Source organism: Malania oleifera, chromosome 4 (assembly GCF_029873635.1).
Source record: "Malania oleifera isolate guangnan ecotype guangnan chromosome 4, ASM2987363v1, whole genome shotgun sequence".
Lineage (NCBI taxonomy): Eukaryota > Viridiplantae > Streptophyta > Magnoliopsida > Santalales > Ximeniaceae > Malania > Malania oleifera.
The window spans coordinates 116714653-116737571 of record NC_080420.1 but is presented as its reverse complement, the minus strand read 5'-3'; positions in this window follow the sequence as shown (position 1 = coordinate 116737571).

Here is a 22919-nt window from a genome sequence, read left to right as displayed (position 1 = left end):
TGAATATCTGTATAAAACTGTATATCTGAATAGCTATAATTATGTAATTTAAAACTATTTATTCTATGAAAAATAATTCTATAAATCTATATACTCATAATTCTGTAAAAGTTGTGTAGAACACTGTACTATACCAGTATTTCTCATTCCACACAAGTAAATAATACTCATTATCCATAAACAATAAAACTGTATAATTCTTATTCTAGAAGACCCATAAACAAATACTATTTTTTCTAGTGAAAATAACTGATTTACTAGCATAACATATTTCCCTTACCTGATCACTAGAAAGCCCCTAATATGACTGGTCCTACACCCGCAGGGTTCCCTGATCAATACCCTGAAAACAACATCCCCCAAAACAAAACTTCAATAGTTCTTTGACTACTACATTTTCTATAACTGTAAGTAAGCCAAATACTGAATTAAAAGTCTTACCCTGAATTTGGGATGAAATTCAAGATCGCCCCACCAACGATCCACTCCAGTAGACTTGAAGAGAACTTTCCCAAGAGTATCGTGGTGGCCTCAGATCATCGAACCGGCGAGAAATCGACCTGAAATCTTAAAGAAAAGGGGGAAGGGATGAAAACATAGAGAGAGAAAGAATTTCCTCGCATGATTTCTACTAAAAAATCCGGTTTAGCATACTTATACACTGGCCTTCGTCGATGAGACACGTCACTTCATCGATGAGACACGTCACTTCGTCGACGAGGTCAAGAAGGGAGCTCGTCGATGAACTCATAACCTTCGTAGATGAATTTCAGACCCTAAAAAAGTCTTCTTGGTATCTCCTCGATAATGAGACATGTGTCCCCGTCGACAAGCCCAGTAAGCTTGTTCGTCGACGAGACCCTACTGAATATCTATTCTGATTTCTTTTCCTCTCCTCCTCCTATTATTTAATTAATATAGTTCACTAGGTCTCTACAGTAAGAGTCTCCTTACCTAGCAATAGTGTGGTTTTCAAAGTATCAAGTGAACTAGGAAACGAATACAATAGAATTAGTGTTTTATCTTCCTCCTCAGTTTTTACCTCAATACTCAACAACTGCGTGATTATTTTATTGAAATAATTAAGGTGGTCTCGGACTTTTGTGCCCTCATTCATCCTCAACTGATACAACTGTTTCTTCAAATACAGTCTATTAACTAAGGACTTGAATATATAAATATTCTCCAATTTTTTCCAAAGCTCATCTAGTGATGTTTCATTCAACACATTGTATTTAATTTCTACAGCTAAACTTAAGCGAATGGTACTTACCGCTTTCATTTCCAGCTCCTCCCACTGATCATCTAGCATGGTCTCTGGCTTCTTGTCTTTCCCATATAGTGCCTTAATCAGTCCCTGTTGGACCAACACATCTTTCATAGTGCTCTACCAAAAACTGAAATTTTTTTTTTCTATTAAAGGGCTTCACCTCAAACTTGGTCATCAAAGTACTCGCCATTTAATTTTTTTTTTCTCTCTCCTCTAACATCAGCACCTATCAAGATGACGTTAGCGTGACGTTAGAGCTCCACGGGGAGGATCCGCGCTTCGACCCAACCTATTTCGCTCGACCCGAATCCCTAATCCACTGCACGTGCGACCCGCACATGTTCTAGTCGACCCAGATGCTGACTCGCGCCTTGACCTAGCGGATTCCGCTTGGATCCAACCAGCAACCCAGCCTCTTGACTCGCGTGTCAACCCGTTGCGTTTTGTACACAACCCTATTCTGAATCCGGGTCTATCACCTAATTCTGGCACTATTCATCATGTTTTTCATCCGTGAATTTTTTTTTCCTTCTAATTTTTTTTCACATTCACACCTTCAATTGAAAAATAATCCTCCTTTAATTGAAAATTTTCAGAATAATTTTTCGGCACCTCATCTGAATCTTCTCATACCTCAATCCGATCTAAACGAACCGCTCCGATCTTGAGCACTCTCACAAAAAAACTTCAGATCTAAAAAAAATTTCTTTCGATTTGATATGATCTATCAGATCTGAACCCAATCAAAACTTTGCTTTGATACCACTTGTTCATGCGCAACGATTATAAGCTTCTGATCAACAAAATAAATAGCACAAAGAACATTCACAAAAAAAATGTAGACGACATATTTTACATGGTTCGGTAAGATTGCCTACGTCCACGGAGCGTGCACCTGGAGAAAAATTCACTATGAAACGATGGCAGTACAAGATCTGATCAAACTCTCCTCGATCCCAGATCCCCTATACACCCCTTCACCTCACCAATCAGTGAAGAAAAAATCTTTCCTAGAGAGAAAGCCCCCTCTAGCTTTCCTTGCACAAAATGAAACAATACACTCTTTTTCTCATGACTTACAAACATATATATGACACCGTACAACCGTTGGATTTAGAGACGACCCAACGGCTGTGATAAAAGCCATAATAAATAAATAAATAAATATTTTTTTTAACATATATTATATCTAATATTATATTTATATATATATATATATGTATGTATATATTAATTATTTGTTTTATGTAGATAATATATTTATAATATGTGTGTGTGTGTATGTATGTTTATATGTATATTTGTACATTTATATCTACGTATATATTAGTATGTGTGTGTGTTTGTTAGCCTGTGTATACTAGGTATATTATATATGTATGTATAAGTGTATGTACTTAATATATACATAAGTATGTCAATATATATATGTGTGTAAGTATGCATGTGGTATATGTATATGTATAGTGTGGGTATATGTGTTGGTATTTTAATGTGTGCATTAGTGTGCATTTCATTTGATCTTCATTAAAAATTCTATAAAAAAAAATATGAAAAATTTAAAAAATATGAATTTTGCCTATTGGTTCATATATTTTGTTTCTGGCTAATGTTGGAGTACAAGGAGGAATTCAACTGTATTGTGATTTATTTCTCTTATTTATAGGCATGAGATGAGCTATTAACCTTTCAAAATCATATGATTTTAGAAGGATTATGACTTCGACTGACATAATTAGACCAAACAAACCATGTTTTGTTTGTTTAATATCAAAGTATTATTTTTTTTTAAAGTATTTTTTAAAAATTCAAAAAAATATGTATTTTTTAGTATTTTTCTTGACTTTTTAGACCGATGATGAAATTCCAACTTTTTTATATAACTCATGTATTTCACCATACTTTTCAACTCTGTCTTCCATTTTCAAAATCACTACTTGCAAACCATTTTCAAATGCCGATAATATAAGTCCGACCACCTTTTTTAAGACTTTTGATTTTTTAGGTTGGTAATACAAAGCGCGATATTTTCAAACAAATTGTTTCATTATCCATCACCATCATATTTTCATCAAAATTAAGGTTTTAAGGTCAACCATTTTTAGAGTAATACTCTAGGCCTTGAAGCCATGTGGTAGTATTTGGACAATGATTTAATCACTAGAGGACCAAAAGAGATTTTTTTTTTCTTTCATTTTTCCTTTTTATTTTCAAAGGCAACAAATACATTATTCGGTAACTATTTTGTGAAAAGGTGTGTCATTAGGGGTGTTGAAATGTTGATCATCACTATGATAATTGGCTAATCATCTTTCATACACACATATGTACTTCCAAACTCTTAAATTGGTTTTCGTAGAATTTTTCAGGATTTTTCTTTATATTTCCTATATTTTTGAAAAAATAAGATTGCAACTCCATACCATATGTTTTCAACTATTTTATTCCCCTTTTCTTCAAACTTGTTTTCATTTTGGCACTGTCATTCCTTCTTCATGGCACCACGGACAAAATTTGACATTGACAATAGCAATCTTGGCTATAAATAGTGGAAATAAATCGTTTTGTGGGTGAGCCATCTTGGACATGGCTTGAGAATAATGTATTTGAAAGAGGATTTGAGCAGTTCCCAAAAGAAACGTTGAATCAATGGAGCAATATTGCAACTATTATTCCTGGAGAGTCGTGGTTGAGGTGGAGTAACATTATATGATCCTGGTTCATAATGTGAATGAGATCGAAGCAGGTCGGATGGAGCTCCAGCATTATGCTGATGACTTATTGAAGAGCGATGATTCGAAAGCAACACTAGAGAAAGGCAAACTTTGGACCAAAAAAGAGGAAGCTAGTAATATAAAAAATAAAAAATTTTGAAGTAATTTTTTTGAGAAAAATTTCCCATCTTGGAGAGATTTGTTTATTGTGCATCAACAAAACGAGTAATAGAAGGTAATGTAAGGGGTTAAAGGGGGGGGGTAAGAAACATGGGAGAGCATAAGAAACATGGGAAGGCTAATTGGTTAAGCATCTCAAGGCTAGTATGATAGTCCACTTGACGGCTAAGGGCAACCAATAAAAAAATAAAAAAAAACCTAATTTAGATAGAGGATGATTCATATTATGTGAGCGATAGAAAAAGAGTGAGAAAGTAGGGAAGGACAATAAATATCAAAAAACTAGTTCAGACTGCAAAATCGAAACAAAAAATCAATTAATCATTTTTTAGTTTGGCTTTGGATTGATATTTAAATTTTTTTGATCAATAATTTAGTTTCGTTTTGGTTCATTCAATAATCACGGTTAACCAAATCAAAGTACTATATTATAAATATATAACAATATACATGTTATGCAATTGTATATTAATATTTAATTATTTATATATTTTTTCAACAATTTAGAAATCGAGTTGGTTACCTTTTTGTTGTTTTTCAAGAATTAGAACTTGGATTATGAATTTCTTATATTCAATTCATGGGTAGATATTTTTAAATTTATATTGGAAGCTAATTTGAAGTTTATAAATTATATCACTTCTTATTGATGCTTGTATTTTAAAATTTACATAGAAAAAAATCTCACTTAGGTTTAACAGCTCATTCAGTTAACCATTACATATTGACTTCAAAATAAATTAACTAAATTTCAATTAACTATTTGAAACGATATGATTAAATTTGTTTCTCAAATTCCTTTATCATTTCATTTGGATAACTAATTTCTTTACTCCTGATAATTGTATCGAAATGTTTAAGCACAATATCTGTTTCCATAGTGCCTGTGGATATGCCTATAGCTCAAGTAACTATAAATTATGGAGTTTTTTCCTGTTTTATTATTAAAAATAAATAAAATATTAAATAATACTCTGATTGGGAAAAAATTTCCTAAACTAATACTCACGTAATCTCGCAGTTTGATGCTACGAGATTTAAACTGATGGGCCGCTGGAAGGAGGACACGTGGCATAGAGAGAAGCAAATCTTGCAGCGAATAGGAAGGTGACGCGTGGCAAGGGCTGGAGCAAATCTCGCAGATTGGAGTTGCGAGATTTAAAGCGAGCGGCCGTGGGAAGGTGACGCGTGGCACAAATCTCGCAACACCAAGCTGCGAGATTTGTCTCTAAAATCCAGCAGCTTTGTGACACGTGGATAATCTCACAGGATAGACTTGCGAGATTTGCTTTGTCCGGCCATTTCCTCCCGAGCTCTCAGAACCGTGTTTGCAAAGTGATTGCAGAGAGGACGGGAGATTGCAGAGAGTGCAAAGGGGGACGGGAGAGTGCAGGTGACCATTTGGAGCTTGCAGGTGACCGTTCGAAGGTAATGCTATTTAAGGGAGAAAATAGGGTAGGTCTTTTTAATTTAGCAAAAACGTGAATCATTGAGCTTTTTACTTACTGATTTGAATTTGTTGCATTGAGTTGGATTTGTTTCATAAGTTGGGTTTGGATATTTTGGGTTCATAGCTGCATCTGGACGAAGGTTAGTTTTCATCCGTATGCTTTTTTATATTTTTTATTTCATGTTCTGCCCGTTAAATTAAGTTTCTAATTTGTTTTAATTTTGCAATATTAACTAAATTACTGCAAGTGAATTTTAATGGCTTCATTATTGGTTGCAAAAGAAATTTTAAAAATATGTATAAGATAATATTTGGGATCATAAATCTAGACATGTATGGATTGGGAAGAAATTTAATACAATTTTGATTATTAATACAGACATGTAACATTTGAATTAAAACTGTTTTCCATGTAAATTAGAAAAATGAAAAAAGTTATATTTTTCCGATTATTTCAAAAATTGAAAATAGAAAATAAATGTTTCTATAGTCATATAGTTTTAAAATATTTATATAGTTTTAAATCGACGATCGTTCCAATTCATTTATATGCACATTATGCTAATGATAACTAGTTCCAATTCATTTATATGCACATTTGCCATAGTCTGATATTATTACGTAATGTATACTGATTTCTCGGAATCAAATAAAATTGTATTTCATCAAAAGTCCAGACTTATACTTTTAAAAAATTTTTGCCATTCAAACTCTAAAGAAACCTTTGTAAACTAAAAGTTTAAAATTTTAATTAACTAAAGACTAAAAATACATCCTTTCTTTGGAAAACTCAATGCTACCATCCAATAGCATGTCATGAGAGAATTAATATTGTTTGAATAAAAATATTTTTACTGGGTAAATTTTCACAGCAGGTACAATTTATTGCAATTTAACAGCTGAAAAAAAAAAATAATTTTTCATTTTGCAATGAATCATTAGTATAGATTTAAGTGTTATGGTGACTCTTGATTAAGGTCATTTAAGGCATTAGCATTGGGTGCTTATATTAAAGAGATGGGCCCTACAATAAATGATCAAGGAGACTTGTTCATTTTTCTTAAGCTTTCACATTTGGTTCATTTGGGGAAAGAAAGTTTATGATTAACTAGGGTTTGCAGAGGGTCAATTAGTAGAGTATATTTGTGATTGAATTGCAGCAAATAAGATGCCTCATCATGTAGCAAGTAAAATGATTAATTTAATTGAATAATTTAATTTTGAACACGCATAGCTTGATTTGAGTTCGATATTTCATACCTACTCTTTGAGTAGCTTTGAGTTCAAGTAAATAATAGAAGAATGAGGCAATAGGTGCATAACATACTATTGGGAGAGTTCTAAAGTATTAAATAAGGATGTGCTTGACATGCCAAATAATACAAGTTCATTATAAAACAAAGGTTTGTTTCTAATCGAGGGAAAATTTAATTATAGTAAAGAACTAGTAGGCATAATGTGCATATAAATGAATTGGAACTTGTTATCATTAACTTCATGATCACAATTCTCTATTTCCTTATTAGCTTCCTTGATTCAAATTTGTAAACTTTAAATTTAAATTTAAAAGAATTTAAATAAGTCATCATAAAATTAGGCAAATATTAGAACATTTTGAGATTTTATAGTAGTAGGGTGAGAAAACAATTTAAGAAATAACCAAAACAAATTGCTTGGATATTCTATCTTATGACACAATATTAAGTTACGTATGAACATTGTTGGTACTTAGGTGATAAAGTGAAGGGGTGAAAATTAGTTATTTAGTTTACAATAACCAAAATAATTGTATGTTATGTGTCCAATAACCAAAATAATTGTATGTTATGTGTCCAATAACCAAAATAATTGTATGTTATGTGTCCAAATAATTGTAAATTGAGTGACATATTGATCTGAATGCCTTCTGCATGGCTGATGCAGTTATGTGAATTACATGCTAGTAGATATTACAGGTTCTCACATGCTCAAACTATGTTATTACATTGCTTGCAAATGTTTCAGGATCATTGTAAAAATAGGTAAATATTCAAATTACAAACGGCATGCTGCCGAAATTTCGGTAGGAATTTTCCCAGAAAAGTCATAAATGCATGCAAAAATAATTTTGAAGTGACGAGTGAAACATTTAGGGAAGATTGCGTGCACGTGAACATAGTGAAAATAATTCTTGATTACTATTGACTTAGCATATCACTTATACATACAATTGTTGTTTTGCGTAGGTCTTTTATCTTTCCCAATCGTCGACCTAAATGGCAGGAAGTTCAAGCAGTATTCCGGTCACGGTATTGTTGTACATAAGGGTCACATTATAACCAAACAAACCGGTGTTAGTTATAGTATTCCGCCAGTTCAACCTATTCAAATTGGCCATAGGTGTAAATTAACTAAATTGTATATGAAGATATACAAGTATTTGCATATTAATCCAAATCAATATGCATTGCGGGTAACCGCAAGATACCCGGTTCAAGGGCATCATGATACAGTCCTTTATGAGGCTATTCCCGTAACTAATGATTACGGTCTGCGCATTGTGTTGGATGCACACTACATAGGGATGACATATTTGACTGTGCAATTATATGTTGAAAACATTCCTTACATGGGTGTCGCCGCGGATGGGCAGCCGGGAACGTCTATTGAGCATGTGGTTGAAGCGGAGGAAGAAGATCCAGAGCCATACACGAGTATAGATGTTGGTGGGATGCTTGTTGTGGATATGAATGAATGTCCGGGATCGTCGTTCGAGCCGCAGACATATGAAGGACCTATTATTGACACAGATGATCATGGTGTTTGTGAAAAAGTTCCAACAGAACAACCAGGGTCATTGTTCGCCATTGCGAACAACGTGTTAGACGAGGGGATGAACATCACGAATGATGTTCATTTACAAGATGACACATATGAGCAGGAAATTGGTGAAGGGACGAACGAGCTCCCCGATGATGTCAACCCACCCCCCCATGAAACGAATGATGCCACATATAACGTCGAGTTCATGGACGAACCTCCTATGTATGGTGTAACTGACGTAGATGCTGCAAATTTGTCACGTTGTAAGGAGCTTCCTATACGGGTAACTCGTTGGGATGAATCGTCAAAGTTGAGTAAAGGGATGCTATTCGGGTTGAAAGATCAGTTGATAGCTACTGTGCGAATATACCACACTTGAACACACCATGACTTCCACGTCGTGCAGTCGACCCCACTGTTATGGGTTGTTAGGTGTAAAAACTCTGATTGCAGTTGGAGATTGCGTGCGATGTATCGTCAAAAACACCGATTTTTTGAAATCACTCAATACGGTGGTCCGCACACATGCTTGAATGAACTTCTTTCGCAAGACCATAACCAAATCACGTCGTCCCTCATTGTTAGGGAGATCGTGAATATGATAAGGGGTGATGCATCGACCTCAATCGCTACATTGAAAGAATTCATAAATCGTCGTTTCGGTTATTCCATCTCATATAAGAAGATTTGGTTGGGCAAACAGAAGGCAATTGCCCAAGTGTTCGGCGATTGAGAGATGTCTTATCAGACTTTGCCTAGGTGGATGGAAGCAATGTGCACGTATAATCCTGGTACTGTTGTCAAGTGGAGGTGGAATCCTATACTAGGTAGCGATCAGACTGTAACATTTGTATCAGTATTTTGGGCGTTCGCCGCATCTATTCAGGGTTTTCCCCACTGCTCTCCTGTTATATGTGTAGATGAGACACACTTGTATGGTAAGTATAAGGGAAAACTCCTTATTGCGATGTGCTCGGATGCAAATAGGCAAATATTTCCCCTTGCATTCGCTATTGTGCAAAAGGAAAGTTTGGACACATGGAATTGGTTTCTGTGTTGTCTTCGTTCCATTATCGACAGGGACGACATTTGCCTTATAACAGATAGGCATCCAGGGATCCTTGCTGCAGTGCATTGTAATCCCGATTGGCAACCACCGCATGCCCACCACCGATTCTGCCTTCGACACGTGGTTAGCAACTTCAGCACGAAAGTGCACAGTGTCAATCTTAAGCGAATGGCTGAGCAAGCGAGAAGGGAGCATCAAGTAAGAAAGTTTAACATGTGGATGGAGAGGATATTCGATGAGAGTGGGGAACCCGCGAAGACGTTCTTTGATCACATCCCTCCTCATATGTGGACTCAGTGCCATGACGGTGGCAGAAGGTATGGGAACATGACAACTAACCTCGTCGAATGTTTCAACGCCGTCTTGAAGGGCGCTCATAGCCTCCCAATTACTGCCCTTGTGCAACTGACATTTTATCGCGTTGCACATTATTTCAATAGCCGACAGGAGGCTGCTCGTAACACAATATCGAGAGGAAATGCATTCACTCCTCATATATTGCTAGCAATGGACAGAAGGAAGTTGAAGGCGACCAGACATCGCGTGACGACGTTCAACCGGTCTAGGGGTACTTTTAGCATCACAACTACGCAGTTGGGACCTCATAAAGGAAACAACATGCAAACCCTATGCATTTAGGATACGCACAAATGCTCGTGTGGGAAGTGGCAAGCGTTACACTTTCCATGCTCCTACCTTCTCACTGCATGTGCGGAGACATGACTGAATGCTATGCAGTACGTTGAGTCATATTGGAGCACCGCCGAATACTATGCGACATATGCGGTGGATTTTCATCTAATTATGCACAAGGGGTACTGGCCAGCATCCTCATTGCTGACTATACAGGAAAATCCAACGTATGCTCGACATAAAGGTCGTCCTAGGAGCTCCCGTATACACAATGAGATGGATGCAAGGGAAGGTAGGAAAAGGAGCACGTGCCGTATATGTCATAAAAAAGGACATAATCGCACAAGGTGTCTGAGAAGGAACCAACCCGGCGATGCAGCTGGACCGTCGCATTTATTTCGTATGTAGTTTGGGAATCATTCAGACCCTTCTTTTTTTGTATATACTTATTCTGATGCGATAATGCATTTTACAGGATTGATCTAGGGTCGTCTGATCCGAGCATTTTGACGATGGGCGATGATCATCGGGCCAGCCAAGCGTGGGCTGATGGGCACGCGGATCCCCTATTCTACCGAGGGGGCACGCAGTTTGCGAAGCGTTGGTTAGAGGCAGACCCCCGCATCATCCAGGTGATACGCGATGTGGGGTTTTATGGCATTTATTGGATTGCTCATATCCAACTCGATTGGCATCTTGTCACAGCATTGGTGGAGCGATGGAGACCCGAGATGCACATGTTCCACCTATGTCATGCCGAGGTGACCGTCACACTACAGGATGTCACTGTTTTGTTCAGGTTGCCGATTGATGGGCGAGCCGTGACCGGTCGCACTGCCGGACCAGTGGAGGGACCTACAGACCGTCAAGTTCGACTCGCCCTACGTACTATGTGTAAGTGTTTGTTAGGTGTCACTCCACCTGACAGCGAGTTGGTTGGTGCATGCATCCATATGCAATTCCTCGAGGGGGATGCGTTTCGTCAGTTCCCGGCAGATGCAGATGCACGAACGATAGCATGCCATGCACGAGCCCACTTATTGCGTTTGATTTGTGGGGTGATCTTTTCTGATGTTTCAGGCAGCTATGCGCATCTGATGTTCCTTCCACTCCTTGAGGACTTCAGAGTGTGTCACTCGTACAGTTGGGGGTCCGCTACTTTGGCGTGGCTGTACAAGGAGATGTGTTGCGCCACGCACCACTCGAAGACACAGATTGCGGGCCCCCTTCACCTACTCCAGGTTTGCGCTTGGAGAGATTTCCTTCCTTTGCGCCTACGCAGCGAGGTTTCCTGCAGATTGAGAGAGGTTAGGACGGTCGTCCGGTTGATCCTCTCCCACTCGCATACCAATTAGTACCAATTTCATCTATCCCTCCTCATTCACTTTATAAGTATTACGAATACTAATTCGTAATACGTACTAGTCATTGCATTCGGAAACTTACGTTTCATCTTATACAAATGGAGGGACGACTTGAAGGCACCGATGGTTGCGCTTCACACATTGCCCTAGTACAGGTTCGAGTTGGACATGCACCAGGAGCATGAGGTATAAACCAATTAAAGTATAGCATATGATATTCTTTCTTTCTTTTAGTTGTTTATAGTTCGCTTAACTTTTGGTTACGTCTAAGTGCAGTTCCTATGGATGCCCCACACGGCAGAGATTCTAGCCAACCCGCCGCCTGACTATGCAGACGGGAGTGACATGTGGGTAGCCCGAGTGCCACTCATATGCTTTCATATTATTGAGTGGTATCTTCCCGATCTAGTCATGTGACAGTTTGGGTATCGACAGGTCATTCCCACCCGATTTCTTACGTCGGGGGTAGATATTGTTGGGGATGACCTCCACGACATGGATGGGCGCGGTCGAGGGGTCACAGACTGGTCGACTACTGTCACGACCTGCTCATTTTCCACAGTTTTTTTTTTTATATAATAATAATATCAACATCATACATTCCAGGTCACCATCCACCTGGACCCGTGGGTACCAAGGATACATTAGAATATGTATAGCAAGAGCCTAAGTAGCAGGAAATATACAATCACATACATCTTCTCATTTCATATATCACAATATACCAGAGTTACTACAATCGATGTACTCTCATATATAAATTCCAAAAAGGAAAACTAGGGACATTCCCACAAAACCTAACGGTCCCTACCAAAAACTTACCCTTCAAAAGGGCAAACAACTGTTCTAGATCAACGGGGCTTTTCCCGCTCACCTATCTAGGGTTCCTGAAAATTTTCATAAGATTTAGGGGTGAGACACCTCTCAGTAAGGGAAATAAACTAATACCAGTGTGTGACAACATGAGTATTCTGTGTTCTACATATACCATACATAACATATTCAATACTATTTATCAAATCTGGGAAATCATATATATATCATCAAAACATGGCAAAACATACTACATTTTCATAATCATATTTCAATCTCATATAATAATAATAACATAAAACAATCCTGGTAGGTTAGCTGGCTGTTGTCATGTATTACCCCCACATAACTGGGTTGTGTGGCCCGAAGGCGGAACCTAACAATGGTTGGCCGACCACTGCCAAGTCAATAGTCTAATCTGTAGGTCCGAAGGGTCTGCCAGACCTGGTCCATACACTAGGGGTGATAACAGCACACTTCTTGAAAATAACCACATCGACCATCCAATCTCACACCACTCCGTACAGTGGCGTTAACACAGATATCATGATCACGAAGACCATGGACACATAGCAACGGTACCATGCAAATGCTAGCCTATACTAAGCCAACCAGGTTCTGATATCATATAACATATACTAAAACTGTAATACATAGATATCTCATATCATTTATTTTCACATCAATCATATCATTTTGCATATATACATGTATCATGAAAATCATCGGCCTGTACGCCGATAGTACACATTTTATCAAAGTTAGGCCCGTACGCCGGCAATACATAGCACAGCCCGTACGCTGGCAAATCACATCATAGCATGGCTCGTACGCCGACAAACATATCATAACACAACCCGTACGCTGGCAAATCACATCCACATAATACGGCCCGTACGTCGGCAAATCATACCCACATAGCACGGCCCTTACGCTGGCAAAATATATAAAAATCTCGGCCCGTACGCCGGTTTTCCATCATAAAAATTCATATCATCCACATTCCTAGAAAACAATATTTCACAACATTTTTTACTCATGCCACACAAACGGATTTTCACATATTCAATCATACGATCATTTTCTCAATATTTTGCAAATATAAAACATATATATAAATATATATACATTTTCTGTAAATCAGATGCTAAATATATATATACAAGCATTTTCCAAAACAAAACTAGCTTAGTTTATCCCCTTACTTGATTCCTAGAAAGCTCCAAATAAAACTGCCCTGCACCCACAGGGTTCCTAACTCAACACCCTGAAAATGAAAAATTCCAGAATTAAACTTCAGTATTTCTAAGTGTATAACACTTCTTATAACTATCATTAAGTCAACTTTGGCTTAAAAGCCTTACCTCAACTTAGGGATGATTCCCAACGTTCCCAAACAACACCCCTGGAAACGAAAACTCCCAGTATTAAACTTTAATATTTCAACGTGTATAACACTTTTCTCAACTGTCACAACTCCAAATATTAAGTAGAAGGCCTTACCCTGAATTTGGAATGGAATCCAACTTCGTTTCCCTGATGATCCACCCCGACAGAATTGTAGAGAACTCCACTAGGATCGTCGTGGTAGCTTCGGATCGTCGATCCGGCGACTGGTGGGGCCAAAAACGAAGAGAGAATGGAGAGAGAGTCGTAGAGAGAGAGAGAGAGAGAGGAGAGAGATTTCTTAAAAATGAAGAAATTCTCGGATTTTCCATATTTATAAATAGCGGAATTCGTCGACGAGCCCGTCCTTCGTCAAGGAGTCCTTCACAAATTTCGTCGACGAAGTCCACCCCTCGTCGATGAAATTCAGTCGACTCAAAAACCCCTCTCGGTATTTTCTCGTTGACGAGCCCCCTGTGTTCGTCGTTGAATTCTCTTAAGCCTTCGTTGACAAATCCCCTGTATTCGTCGATGAAGTCCTGCTGACCCCCCCTTTTTCTGTTTTTCCTCCTAAAGTTCAATGTCGTCGACGGCCTCCTTCTGTTTCCGGTCTCCATTTTCCTCTCTTTATTATTTAAATACCATTTTAAATTCGGGTCCTTACATCCTCCCTCCTTATAAAAAATTCGTCCTCGAAATTTGCCGTTCACATAACTCATCATCCCTTAAAAAGGAAAAAGGGTCTACTCATTTTATTACCTACCCTCACTTATGGCGGAGGAATACCGTGGTTACATTCCGAGTCTTGAGAGATTACATATACATAAGAAAAAAATTCTCCTAAAACTAAAATACTACTCTAATTAATCATTACATGTACCTACAAAAGAAAATACCTATCTAATTGCTTTTTATCCCATCAACTTTCTTGAAATAGATGCGGATACCTTTGTCTCATCTGCTCCTCGGATTACCAAGAAGTCTCTTCTACTGCATGATTCCTCCACAGAACCTTTACTTGAGGAATTCTCTTGTTACGTAACTCCTGTACTTTCCTATCCAGAATCTGTACTGGTATCTCCTCATACCCCAGTGAATCACTAAGCTCCAACTCATCGTAACTGATGATATGAGAAGGATCTAGGACGTACTTCCTCAACATAGCAACATGGAATACGTTGTGGATCCTGGACAACACAGGTGGTAAAGCTAGCCTGTAGGCTACCGGTCCCACTTTATCTAGAATCTCAAATGGACTGATAAACCTAGGACTAAGTTTACTTTTCTTACCAAATCTCATGACTCCTTTTAACGGAGCTATCTTCAAAAACACATGATCACCCACGTCAAACTCTGGATTCCTACGGCGATGATCGGCATAACTCTTTTGTCGGCTTTGAGTTGCACTGATTCTATCCTTGATAAGCTGAACCTTATCGTATGCCTACTATATCAGCTCGGGCCCCACAACTCGCCGCTCACCTATCTTGTCCCAATATAAAGGAGATCGACATCTCCTATCGTACAGTGCCTCAAATGGTGCCATGCCAATACTGGACTGGTAACTGTTGTTGTACGCGAACTCTACCAGTGGCATGAATTGAGTCCAGCTACCCCTACAAATCTAGAACACATGCACGGAGCATATCTTCTAGTGTCTGTATCGTCCTCTCAGTCTAACCGTCTGACTGAGGATGGAATGTTGTACTAAACAATAACTAGGACCCCAGAGCCTCCTGCAAGCTCTTCCAAAATCGTGACGTGAATCGTGAGTCTCGATCTGACACAATGGATACAGGCACCCCATGAGAACGAACTATCTCCTGAATGTAAATCTCCGCTAAACGGCTGAGGGAATATCTGATCTTGATAGGGTGAAAATGGATAGACTTAGTCAACCGATCTACTATCACCCAGATGGCATTCTAACCATGTAATGTCGTCGGCAGTCCTAACACGAAGTCCATAGATATATGATCCCACTTCCACTCTGGGATAAATAACGGCTGCAATTGACCTGCTGGTCTCTGGTGCTCAGCCTTTACCTGCTGGCACGTCAAACACTAGGCTACATACTCGGCGATCTCTCTCTTCATATCACTCCACCAATATGACTCTCGCAGATCTCTGTACATCTTCGTACTACTGGGATGAATCGTATACAAAGATCTGTGAGCCTCATCCAAAATAGTCCTCCTAACATCAGCATCAACTGGAACACACAGTCTGGAACGGAACCATAAAGCTCCGTCATATGAAATGCAGAATTCATCTCCCTAACCACTCTGCACTCTGTCCATTACCTCTATCAATTCTGGATCTTCTTTTTGGGCGGTTTTAATTCTTTCCTGCAGAGTAGGCTGTACCACTAGGTTGGCGATACATACTGGGGGTATTACTCTCTATCAATTCAATACCAAGTCTCTCCAGATCCATCATGATCAGACGCTGGATCTTCATAGCTGCTAACACTGATACTCTAGACTTCCTGCTCAGTGCATCAGCTACCACGTTTGCTTTCCTTGGGTGGTAACTGATAGTACAATCAAAATATTTAATCAACTCTAACCACCTCCTCTGTCTCATATTCAATTCCTTCTAGATGAAGAAATATTTTAAACTCTTATGGTCAAAGAAAATCTCGCACTGCTCACCGTATAGGTAATGCCTCCAAATTTTCAATGCGTGTACTACTGCAGCCAATTCAATATCGTGGGTAGGGTAGTTATTTTCTTATTCTTTCAACTGTTTCAACGCATATGCCACTACTCTGTCATGCTGCATCAACACACAGCCAAGTCCCTTCAAGGACGCATCACTGTAGATAGTGTAGCCCTCACCCCCAGACGGGATGATCAATATTGGCGCTGTGACTAGCCTCTGTTTCAGCTCCTAAAAACTCTGCTCACGACTGTCATCCCATTCAAATTTAGCATTCTTTCTAGTTAGTCGTGTCAATGGTCCTGACAAAGCTGAGAACCCCTCGACAAAATGACGATAATAACCGGCAAACCCCAAGAAACTCCTAATCTCCTGGACATTCCTTGATCTAACCTAGTTCACCACCACCTCAATCTTGCTAGGATCCACAGAAATACCATCTCTAGAAATAACATGCCCCAAGAACACGACCTTCTCCAGCCAAAATTCACATTTACTGAACTTGGCGTACAACTTCTTTTCCCGAAGTATCTGCAAAACTTGCCTCAAGTGCGTCTCATGCTCCTCATAACTCCTCGAGTAGACCAGTACATCATCAATAAACACAACAACAAACTGATCTAGGTATTGGTGGAAAACTCTATTCATCAAGTCCATAAATACCGCAGGAGCATTCGTCAGACCAAACGACATAACAAGAAACTCGTAATGCCCGTACTTGGTCCTGAAAGCTGTCTTCGAGACGTCTTCCTCTTTCACTTTTACCTAATGATAACCAAATCTAAGGTCAATCTTCGAATACACTCGTGTACCCTGGAGCTGGTCAAACAAATCATCAATACGGGGTAAAGGATACTTGTTCTTGATTGTCACTTTATTAAATTTCTCTATAGTCTATACACATCCTCATAATCCTATCTTTCTTCTTCACAAATAAAACTGGAGCTCCCCACGGAGATACAGTGGGTTGTATGAAGCCTTTATCAAGCAGATCCTGTAACTGATTCTTCAATTCTGCCAATTCTACTGGCGCCATCTGAAAAGGCACGTTAGAAATTGGCATCGTACCGGAAGGTAGATCAATAGAGAAATCTACCTCACGGTCGGGTGGCAAGCCTGATAATTCGTCTGGGAAAACATCTATAAACTCCTTTACTATAGGTGTGCTGTCAAGTTTCAATTCATTTTCTGACATCTCTTTCACCATAGCCACAAACTCCTGACAACCACTCAGTAATAGTCTCCTAGCCTGAATAGCTTAAACTAACTGAAGCGAGGATTGTACTCGCGACCCTACGAAACTTGAACTCTGCTTTCCCCAGGGGTCTGAATATCACTTCTTGTGCAAGACAATCTATGCTGGCAAAATTAGCTGCTAGCCAATCCATGCCAAATATAACATCGAACCCATGCATGTCTAGCCCTATCAGATCAACAGACAAGGTCTTTCCTTGAATATCAACTGGACAATCTCGGAGAACCCTACTACCTCTCACTATCGTCCCAGTCGGTGTAGATACCAACAATTTAACATCTAATGACCGTGTTTCAGCCCCACATAATTTAACACACCTCGAGGACACGAACGAGTGTGTAGCTCTTAAATCAAATAATGCAATAACTTTAAAAGAAAGCATAATGACCATACCTGTCACCACGTCACCTAACGTCTCAGCCTCACTCGGCGATAGAGTAAACACCCTAGATGGAGCCGTATTCTTCTGCTCGCCCCTACGTAGCGCCTGATAACCTCCTCGATATAGTCTAGGAGCTGGAACTACATCTGGTGGGGTAGGACAGTCTCGTACCATATGCCCCGATTTACCGCAGCGATAGCATACCAAAACTGTATCGGGTGGGGTAGGACAATCTCGCACCACATACCCCGATCTATCGCAGCAATAGCACACTACTCCACCAGCTTAACACTCTCCCTAGTGCCTCCTACCACAAGTCTGACAGACTGGAGGACCCTACCCTGTCTGCACCTCGCGTCCTCCCATCTCTTGTCTCCGTCCTCTGCAGTGGTTTCCTCTCCTCCACTGGCCTGGTCTATGACCTTGCTGGTAGCCCGTAGATGCAGATCTCTTTCTTTGTCCCTGCTCCTCTACATTAAGACGCTCACCAATTTCTGCTAAGGCCGCCCTATCGACTAACTCAACAAAGTTTTGGATCCGCAGCACCACTACCTGCTTGAATATACTCCGCCTCAAGCCTATCTCAAATTGCCTCACCTTCTTCACCTCTTCAGGAACAATGTATAGGCGAAACAAGAGAGCACGATAAAACGTGCTGCATATTGCTAGACGGATAGTTGTCCCTGCTTTAGACTCAGGAACTCTTCTACCTTAGCTTCCTTAACGGTACTTGGAAAATATCTGTCAAAGAACAAATCTTTAAACCGATCTCATGTCATAGCTATCGGAGTCACCCTCTGCTGCTCCAACAGTCCCACTGCAGTCCACCACCTCTCAGCCTCTCATGTTAGTCTATAGGTAGCAAAGAGGAGGACCCTCTGTTCCTCAGTACACTGTAGTACAGCCAAGATCTTCTCAATCTCCAGCATCCAATTCTCAGCGCCTACAAGATCAACTCCGCCTGAGAACGTTGGAGGATTCATCTTCGTGAACTTCTTTATGGTGCACCCATGGCCTACAGATGGACCACTCTGCTCCCTCGAACTCCTAGCGATCTCAGCCATAACCTGTTGAGCCACGCTACGTAATACTGCGTCAGAGTTGGTCCCAGCTACGCCTGATGGTCCTGCTCTATCACTGCTACTGGCATAGGCATTATTTCCTTCCGAATCCATCTTGAAACAATAGACGCAACTCAGAAATCCTATCCTTATATTTTACCCACCTATCCTCACCACTTATCTCAACATTTCCAACTCATTTCTAATCCTCAGTCCTACATTCTAGGAATACAACCCAACAATAGCTTACTATGGTTTTCCTGAAATCGTCACCCCAGGAAAAACACATAAACTACTACGGAAGTCCTGCCTCTAGACTGTAGAACAAATCCTCAAATCTTTTCCTAAACTCTAGTATTGTTTCTACTGCTTTCTAAAGTCTACAGAACCTAACAACCTAGGCTCTGATACCAAACTGTCACGACTTGCTCATTTTCCACAGTTTTTTTTTTATATAATAATAATATCAACATCATACATTCCAGCTCAGCAGGTCACCATCCACCTGGACCCGTGGGTACCAAGGATACATCAGAATATATATAGCAGAAGCATTAGCAGTAGGAAATATACAATCACATGCATCTTCTCATTTCATATATCACAATATACCAGAGTTACTACAATCGCTGTACTCTCATATATACATCCCAAAAATGAAAACTAGGGACAATTCCCACAAAACCTAACGGTCCCTACCAAAAATTTACCCTTCAAAAGGGCAAACAACTGTTCTAGATCAGCGGAGCTTTTCCCGCTCTCCTATCTGGGGCTCCTGAAAATTTTCATAAGATTTAGGGGTGAGACACCTCTCGGCAAGGGAAATAAACTAATACCAGTGTGTGACAACATGAGTATTCTGTGTTCTACATATACCATACATAACATATTCAATACTGTTTATCAAATCTGGGAAATCATATATATATCATCAAAACATGGTAAAACATATTGCATTTTCATAATCATATTTCAATCTCATATAATAATAATAACATAAAACAATCCTGGTAGGTTAGCTGGCTGTTGTCATGTATTACCCCCATATGACTGGGTTGTGTGGCCCGAAGGCGGGACCTGATAATGGTTGGCCAACCACTGCCAAGTCAATAGTCTAGTTTGTAGGTCCGATGGGTCTACCAGACCTGGTCCATACACTAAGGGCGATAATAGCACACTTCTTGAAAATAACCACATCGACCATCCAATCTCACATCACTCCGTACAGTGGCGTTAACATAAATATCATGATCACGAAGACCATGGACACATAGCAACGGTACCGCGCAAGTGCTAGCCTAAATCAAGCCAACCAGGTTCTGATATCATATAACATATACTAAAACTGTGATACATAGATATCTCATATCATTTATTTTCACATCAATCATATCATTTTGCATATATACGTGTATCATGAAAATCATCGGCTTGTACGCCGGCAACACATAGCACAACTCGTACGCTGGCAAATTACATCATAGCACGGCTCATATGCCGACAAATCATACCCACATAGCACAGCCCTTACGCCGGTAAAATATATAAAAATCTTAGCCCGTACGCCGATTTTCCATCATAAAAATTCATATCATCCACATTCCCAAAAAACAGTATTTCACAACATTTTTTACTCATGCCACACAAACGGATTTTCACATATTCAATCATACGATCATTTTCTCAGTATTTTGCAAATATAAAACATATATATAAATATATATACATTTTTCGTAAATTAGATGCTAAATATATATATACAAGCATTTTTCAAAACAAAACTAGCTTAGTTTATCCCCTTACTTGATTCCTAGAAAGCCCCTAATAAAACTGCCCCGCACCCGCAGGGTTCCTAACTCAACACCCTGAAAATGAAAAATTCCAGAATTAAATTTCAGTATTTTTAAGCGTATAACACTTCTTATAACTATCATTAAGTCAACTTTGGCTTAAAAGCCTTACCTCAAATTAGGGATGATTTCCAACGTTTCCAAACAACACCCCTGGAAACGAAAACTCCCAGTATTAAACTTTAATATTTCAACGTGTGTAACACTTTTCTCAACTGTCACAACTCCAAATATTGAGTAGAAGGCCTTACCCTAGATTTGGAATGGAATCCAACTTTGTTTCCTTGACAATCCACCCCAGCAGACTTGTAGAGAACTCCGCCAGGATCGTCATGGTAGCTTCGGATCGTTGATCCGGCGACTGGTGGGGCTGAAAACGAAGAGAGAAGGGAGAGAGAGTCGTAGAGAGAGAGAGAGAGAGAGAGAGAGAGAGAGAGATTTCTTAAAAATGAAGAAATTCCTGGATTTTCCATATTTATAAACATTGGAATTTGTCGATGAGCCCGTCCTTTGTCAACGAGTCCTTCACAAATTTCGTCGACGAAATCCACCCCTTGTCAACGAAATTCAGTCAGCTAAAAAACCCCTCTCGGTATTTTCTCGTTGATGAGCCCCCTGTGTTCTTCGACGAATTCTCTTAAGCCTTTGTCGACGAATCCCCTGTATTCGTTGACGAAGTCCTGCTAACCCCCTTTTTTCCGTTTTTCCTCCCAAAGTTCAATGTTGTCGATGAAGTCGACGGCCTCCTTCTATTTCCGGTCTCCATTTCCCTCTCCTTATTATTTAAATACCATTCTAAATTCGGGTTGTTACAACTACGCACGAGATATTCGTCACTGCGTGGGAGCATCAGCGAGACTACATCATAGCAGAAGTGGCGGAGCATGGTCTGATGCGTCTAGATGACCCATACTTCACTTGGTATAAGTCTATCACACGCCGCTTCGTCGACAAGACTGTTGCTGTATATTTGAGCCTCGTAAGAAGACTTTAACCCACAACTCATTTTGTTATATATACGTTACGATTTGAATGCGTTAATCAAATATTTTCATATCCTGCAGGCTAACATAGTCATTGAGGTAGATCAGATCTCGTCCGATCATGCAATCCACCGATTGATGAGTGCTGCACTGGACCTCGTCCATGAGGATGGTCGACGGATCCCAGGACGAGGAGGTTGACCTGATGTACCAGCACGAGGAGGTCGACTAGCTCCAGTACAAGGAGGACGACAAGCCTCCTCTAGTCATTCAGTGACTCCCATGTCCTCACCACCGGTCGTACAGGCAGAGTACGTGTTCGGCCTGTCAGCGCCTTCCATTGTAGCCGATATTGCCGGACCGTCGAGTTGACCGGCTGATGCCCCATCTGACTCTACTGTTACCCCATTGATGTCATTTTTATTGGACGATCTTTTCGATGGGGTGGAGGTCGATGCACCCCCTATGCCACCTTATTCTCGTCCCAAGACATCGTATCAGTTCTCACTGCGTGCGCTCTGCATGGATGATGATGATTATGCAGTACCTCTTGGTGGAGAGGATCCACATCCAGGATGACAGGACAGGACACCTGATGCTACTGACCAGCAGGGAGAGGGTAGACGCATACGGCAGCCACCACGACCCCGGAGACGACCTCGCTGCGGCACGGAGTAGTTTAGCGTTATTTTCATTGCATTTGATTTGTATGTATATCATTGATTGTTTTGATTTCATTTGTATAGTATTGATTATTTTTTTATTCTTTTATATATGTCATTGATTATTTTTATTGCACTTGTATAATATTTGATCATTTTAATTTTATTTGTATAGTCATGTGTCTTGTGCACATTTCATACTCTTGAAGTTTATTTATATAATTTTTCAAATTAAATTGAGATAAATAAAATAACTTTTATTTAACTAAACAGTGAAAGATTCGATCTTTGCTCCAAAGAATTAAATACTGTCAAATATAAAAAATGACACATAATTCGTATCGCTAAAATTTGCATGCCTAGTTAAGTTCATTCTTGAAATTG